The sequence below is a fragment of the Brienomyrus brachyistius genome, chromosome 22 (genome assembly GCF_023856365.1).
Source record: "Brienomyrus brachyistius isolate T26 chromosome 22, BBRACH_0.4, whole genome shotgun sequence".
Lineage (NCBI taxonomy): Eukaryota > Metazoa > Chordata > Actinopteri > Osteoglossiformes > Mormyridae > Brienomyrus > Brienomyrus brachyistius.
The window spans coordinates 18,263,563-18,270,889 of record NC_064554.1 but is presented as its reverse complement, the minus strand read 5'-3'; positions in this window follow the sequence as shown (position 1 = coordinate 18,270,889).

Sequence of the window (7,327 nt, the reverse complement as noted above, 5' to 3'; positions counted from 1 at the left end):
GACGGCTAAGTGCCAAGTCACACTGTCCAAATCATAAGATTTGAGACACAACCGGGGAGCAGGGAGGTGATGACAAGCCGGTGCCGACTCTCCTTCCAATCGCCAGGCAACCAGAGGTAAGGCAGCTGGTCATACATGGAAGATGACACAGGCAGAACGGCGAGCTGGATGCAGGGACGTCACTGGTGGTGGCGACGTCACATGTAGCGGGGTGTGCTGGACATCTTGACAGATTGAGGTCTCCAGACACCACCCTCCAGGAGGAGTAGGGGAAATAAAATGTACAATTAGTCAAAGTAGGGGAGACTAGGCAGTGCTGACAGTTAGGTGAGTGCAATATGAAGTGCAAAGTGCAATATGGCTATGGCAGCATAAGTAGGAGGGAGAGGTAAGTGGGAATGCAGGCATGGGGAGTCCCTGACATGTCAGCACTCCAGCTCCACAAGGGGGTGTGAAGCTAGAGTGACAGACTGACAGTTCAGTTTATCCAAAGCCAATGGCACCGATCCCCACCCAGCTCTACACCTCACACTATAGATCTAACTGGGAGTGAGGAGTTAGCTAGAGCTAGAACTAGTGTCCCTATAAGCTAGACTGAACAAGTGTGTTTTTAGACTAAATACACAGGTGTGTATTTAGTCTAGACTTGAATATTGAGAGTGAGCCTGAAACCCGCACATCCGGTGGAAGACCATTCCACAGCTGAGGAGCTCTGTAGGAGAAAGCTCTGCAGCCTGCCGTAGCTCTTTCTACCCTGGGTACTAACACAGATCCTGCGCCTTGAGAACGAAGCAAGTGTGGAGGGTTGTATGAGGTCAGCAGATCACTAAGGTATTCTGCTGCAGGGCCATTCAGTGCTTTATAGGTTAACAGCAGTATTTTATAGTCAATCTGAGTCTTACCTGGTAGCCAATGAAGGGAGGATACGACATGTGATCAAGTTTTTTGTGTTTATGAGAACTCTGGCTGCTGCATTCTGTACCAGCTGAAGTTTATGTAAGGATCCAGACGGGCAACCAAAAAGGAGGGCATTACAGTACTCCAGTCTGGACTACAAACTGCAATACACACATTACCCACAAGAGGGAAACAAAACACACCATTACCGGAGCGATGAGTCACTGGTGTGTGAAAACTCTGGCAGAGTTAACGATCATTTTGTAGTGAGCCTTCAGGTCTCCAAGATCAAAATCAAAACGCGTTATGCATTGTGTCTGATCCCCGGCCACGGCAAGCCAGCCTTAGAATTACACTTCAAATCCCTGGAGCGGTACATATTTAGTTCTCTCCTTGAATATTGATTTTTTTTTTATACCTCATAATAATAGCTAGGTAGTTTTTTTCTATTCATAATTCACAAGAACTGCCAAGCAGTCCAGGCAATTTCTCGTCTCAGCTTGCCTTTAAAAATAGCCAAAAGGCGGGTTAGTTTTCCAGCTTACTCGAAGAGCACAGAACCCAACCAAATGGACCCCAGCCAAGCCTATCCCAACTGAACGTAGCTTTCCTATTACACCTACAGAGGGAAGAAACAGGCAGGGATGCCTGCAGAATTCCCATAATGCACTTTCAAGAATCATGCACGCGTGACCGATCAGCTGATACCAGCTTCATGAGAATCGGCTCTTGCAGATAGTTTTTCCTGTTGTGAGTTCCTCATATTCATAAGCATAAAGAAAAGATATTATTTGTATTTACATTTTTGTCCCATAATTTTTTTCTGCCCTTTATGTAAGCCTGCAGATCTCCCTGCAAAACACATGATATTGTTTCTTAATCTGCCCGCCTAATCTTCTAGTCCTCAAAAACCAGCCAAGCATGTCTACTGTCTGCACTTCACTGTCAACTGTTTTGACTCCCTTGACCCACGGAAATACCTGTCTTTAATCTACAAAATTACATCAACTGAAAGCTTTGTGTGAAACAGAGGGTGGCTTCTTGAGAGAAATCTCACAGATTAAGCAGTACTTTAATGCATGGGAAGATTCCAGAAGGAATTCCACATAGCTGAACCCACCACCTTGAGGTACGTCAGTCTGGCTCACTGCAGGGATCCAGATGGCAAACCCTCTGAGATGTTACATGGAAAACAGTCAGGTAATTGTTTCACTGTTAGTGTTTCTAGGTGACAAATACCTTCAATGCCTGCAATGACAGACCTGCTAAACGCAGGTGTGTTGAAAACTTACAGCCCATGATTTTCCGAGAGGGGCTGAACCAGGCAGTAATTTATCCAGGAGGAACTCTTTGATACTCTACAAAACCGGCAGCATCAATAAAGACAACAGAGTTCTGTTGTGGCAAGAAACAGACTGGGGTGGGATTGGTGCAGGAGAGATGGATTCAGATGGTTCATGTGAAACCGTGACATTGGAGACTGCAGATTCAGAGCTTATTGTGGGAAGATGTTGCGCTGCGGGATAGTAACCTAAATATGAAAAACTTTTAGTAGATATCGCTCAGTATGAATTGTGGAAAACGCTGCAAAATATTTGATTTCAGGCTGCCTGAACCTGCCTGATAATTTACAAGATCAGACGCAGGTAGCGTTTCTGAAAATGACGAAGATGCAAGTGCTAAGCCGAAGCCTATAATTAACTCATGATTAATGTCCAAAACTACCATCGCGTTTTCTTGTTGATCACCCATGTAAATCATCACAAAGCCAAATAACTATATATCTTCAGCTTCTATACACGATATGTCAGGGCCGGTGCCAGTCGGTCCCCGTCCTATGTGTAATGTTCCCGTTTGGCCAGCAGGTAATGCTGTTTATCCCGTGCCTTCCTCTGTCCTCTAGCCCCTTAGCCCTAGTGCTTATATCCTAGCGTTTTGCTATGTTCTTTAGTTTTCAGTTTGTGCCTCGTCTCCCAATTTCCATGTTCATCTACTGTTATTGATTTCACCGGTTACTCGTTGTTCCTGTCCCTTCCTTGATTTGTTAATTTGATTATGATTTCTGCCAGTTCCTTGTTTGCCCCAGCGTCCTATGTGTATTTAGATACCTGCCCTCACTCTTTGTTAGTCAGTCATTGTGTTAAGTTACTGCATGTTTGTTGCTCTGTTTTATTGCTTACTTCTGTTCCCTGTGTTGCGCTGTTCCCTTGTTATTTCATGCTTCTTGTAGTTGGTTCTTGTTTCCCCCATTGGTATTCAGATCAGTCGTGGCCCTTCATTTTTTGCCTTCCCTAATGTTTGTAGTTTCCTTAATAAACCTCCTTTGTCTCGCAGCCATTAGTGCGTCGTTACCTTCTCCCCACCTGCACCATGCCACGCCGTAACAGGACATGACTGTGAGCCTATAGGCCTGAAACTGTTTTCCGAGTAGCTGTATAAAAAAACAGTAAAGAAGCTGCTCCCAAACAAATGTAGGTTTTCTTCCCTGCACTTGGAGATATTAAGACCTTTCTGAAGTCCGAAGTGCTTAATCCTATGCTACAGTTCTTATTTTTAATACTTTGTGGAACTTGCTGTCCGTTTTAGTGGAGCCCTTTTGGAAAGAAGGGTAACAGGGTACAAAACATTACCATAAAAGCAGGTGACAACCCTGAACTTGATTACAAAAAACTTGCAGAAATGTTCCATTTCAATGGCAGTAAAAATCCTTAATTTGTGTCTTTGCAGTTATAATTATGTACCTAATTACTGAAGATGAGAGAACGGATAGGTGTAAAAGAGTTGTTGCAGACCATACCGCCTGCAGATATCTTGCCACCTTGGACTACACCCTATTATTATCACGCAATGGAATGAACCCTCTTTCACTCCAATAAATCGATCACATTTCCTTTGTTGCCGAAGCTGAAAACATTCCTTGTGTTTACACCGCACACCTATATCGATGGATCAGGTATTCCTGCCTTCAGCGGTGTTGGGTGCAAAACTGAGTGACTCAGTTGCAAAGTATGTCCGCAAAACCAGATCGCGGGCAATAGGAATTTTGACTTTAACATCCATTAATAAAGCAGCTTGTCTGGTTGTCTCATTTTTCTGTTTACCCTTTAAAAACATTTAATTTCTGCAAGACAGGTTTGGTTTCCCCATTTGGCTGTTTGTGCATATAAAGCACTACTGTCAAACAAGCAACCGGCAATGAGGAACTCTTCCATTCTGGTTCCGGAATGTCTAGGGGGGTTTCCCAACATTCCATATAGCCGTGGTCAATATGGTCAATGTGAATCAAAATATGAAAAAGTAGCTAGTAAAACCGCCATAAGGTAAGAATCATTTCTGTCACTGCATAGGGCAGCGAAATGTCATTTAGTGGCAGTTCTGGCAGTTCAGCATGTATAACATGCACAGATAAGGACAATATATATAGAAGCTCACATGAATCAACATAAAAATGCACAATATACAAAGTACTAAACCAGAAATATATGTACAGAATTTGTGTAACAGTTTTAAATATGACAACTGTGATTAATAGGCATTTTAAGGAATCACGTTACATTACCAAGGATCAAGTAGGATCACCAGCCGACAGGTCAGCACTGAGACTTCAGGTCAGTCCCGCCTTAGGTTTGCTCAGTGGGCAGAGTCTCCTTCAGGCCCTTTTCCTTTCCCTGTGATTCCACCTCTGGCTGTGAAGATGATGCTCAGGGCAGGAACCAGCTGAATGACCTTCCAGCATGCGGTCAAAACCTTCAGGGTATCACGCACACTGTCATAAATACAGAGCACCGATTCGTACCTTTGCTTGTCACTGGGGCTGTGCACTCAATTGTACCCTAGTTGTAGGTAAATGTACCTTTTAGTGTAATTTAAGGTACAGAAATGGACTCTGAGCAACATTACCAAGGTGCAAACAACATTAATGTACCCCCAATGATACAAAAAATGTTCCTTGTAGTCCATCTTAAAAGGTACAATTGCCTGTAGCTAAGGGTACAACTGGCAGACCCCTGAGGGTGCAGCCCCAGTGACAAGTAATTGTACCCTCAAAGGGACAATGTTTGCAGGAGCATTGCCGGGGATCAATACACATTTACATTATCTTTATTTTCGCGGACACTTTAGTGCAAAGCAATGCACAATCGAGTCAAATAGCAAATAGAAATATGCAACTGTTGAGGAGTGGACTAGGCATAAGTGTAGCTAGGCTGAGCCTCCAGTGAACGCTCTGTGTGAGTGTAAGCAGTGTTGGAGCAGGAGCAAAAACGACATCTTGCAAACAAGGAAAGAATCTAATAATGCTATATAATCAGTGCTTGAAGTAGGCCAGTACTCACTGGTATGCAGTACAAGCACCTCCTTGTTATTCTCTTATTATCTGATTGTACTGAATAACAAGGGGAGTAACGACACCTGGTAGTCAGGGACGGATTATGGGTTGTGTGGGCCCCTGGGCAAAACGTTCGCGAGGCCCCCCCCCCCCCACCACCACCACCACCACCACAATTCAAGGGCCCTTGGCAGCCAAACGCCCTCCCTATAGGGTCAGGGGCCCTTGTAGGCAGAGGATCAAAGAATGTAGGCCCTCTAAAATAGACAAACGAAAATACATTGTTGATAAGCGTTGCAAATTGTTTTGGGCTAGGGGCCCCATGGGCTCCGCTGGCCCGGTCCGTAATCCGTCCCTGCTGGTACTGAATAACAAGGTGAGTACTAACATCTGTTTTCCCCACTTTAACCACTGTACAGATATGTGTTATAAATAAATGTACATAAATGCTTTTAAATAGTCTGTTCACATTTATTTTCATTAAAGTCAGCCCCCCCCCCCTCACTAAAGGCTTAGCCCCTCCTTTTCACAAATCACTAGCAGCGGTCCAGGTATCACCCGATCGACACCTGGAAAATCATGGACTGAAGCATAGCCGGGAAAGGGTTAAAAAGTAGGGAAGAGGTGCGTCAGCCGGGCCGGCAGGAATGCAGAGAAAACGACACGCAAATAGTGTGAGGAGACTCCATATGTCACTGTGTGTCACCGTGTGTCACCACATGTCCTACCCCTCAGCCTCTGGCCGTGTTGCAAGGATGACAATGTTCATAGGACAAATTGTCCGGTTTGCCTAATGACAGCTAATGACTATAATCAGAAACAAAACATTGGCCACTGATTTGAAAAAAAAAACACACACACACAAAGGAACCTGATAAATGCACAAACCTTTATAAAAAAAAAGAGAGGGCAGCATTAGCAAGGCTGGAGATTTCGTAAAACAATAAATATTCCCTTTCAGTCTGAGAGTTGGGGGGGGGGGGGGTTGTGTTTATTTTAACATCTGTCTGACATATTCTAGAATTTCCAAAACTTGGAAGGGAGGAGTTCTTGGAGCTGTATAAGGTCAATAGCATTAAGACACTAGAATCTTATACATTGATGTAAAAGTCAATTACCAACAGTGCATATTAGTAAAGCCGATGAAGATTTAATTGTTTTCTTTGTACAAGTAAAGCCCTGCAGATTTCATACATAACAAGCCATAGTCATCATTTGCTAGGGTGCGATGCCCTTTGATGACTTACATCATGAGAAATGTTAATACCAGTTAAATATTCTGCTTCTATTTCATTGCACGGCATTCTATTCCAGAAGCCCAGTGGGGAACAGCAGTGCATTTATCATGCAGTGGCTCCGGCCAAGCAGATCCACAGTGCACTGCTTGCACAGAGACGCCCAGGAGCTCGACTCGCAGGCACTTGTGAAACCTCCCCGTGCGTCAGGAGCCTCCTAAAAGTCGAGGAGTCGACCGCCCTCATCACGCACGATTTTTCACTTTGTCAAAATGATGAACACGTATGCGTATCGTGTGTCACCACTCTTGAAGAACGTGGCATTTAAAATGACAGCCATAAAAAGTGACAGTCAACCATGACCTACAAAGGAGTGTATGAATTTTATTAGTTTGGTGACAGATTTGAAAGTGAGGCTTCTAAAGAGCTCGATTCTTATAAACATGATTCAGGAATCGTTAATAGGGATTCCCCTTCTGGTGATCTTCTCCACCACTGAATGCTCCTCAGGTTCCAGGAGCAGCCAAAAAGGAAACTGTCCACTGTTGAACTTGGGATTGGAAGGCTTGATAATGAGCTTTTATACATACAAGATACACAAACCGGGTGAAAATATCTCCTCACCAAGCAATACATTTGCAAACAGGATCCACGTCTGAGTTTATTATTGTACATTGGAAAGATGGGTCTATATATTTCCACCTTCGGCATAAAAACAGGACACAGACCGTACAGGGCAGAAAGAAAAACATGCATACAGGTGGGAAAATTTATTAAACTAGTTAACCCGTTAAAAGCTAACTTTCAACCAACATATTGTTACTACGGGATATAAAATACATAGGCTTAGTAGATAACACAGAAAAAG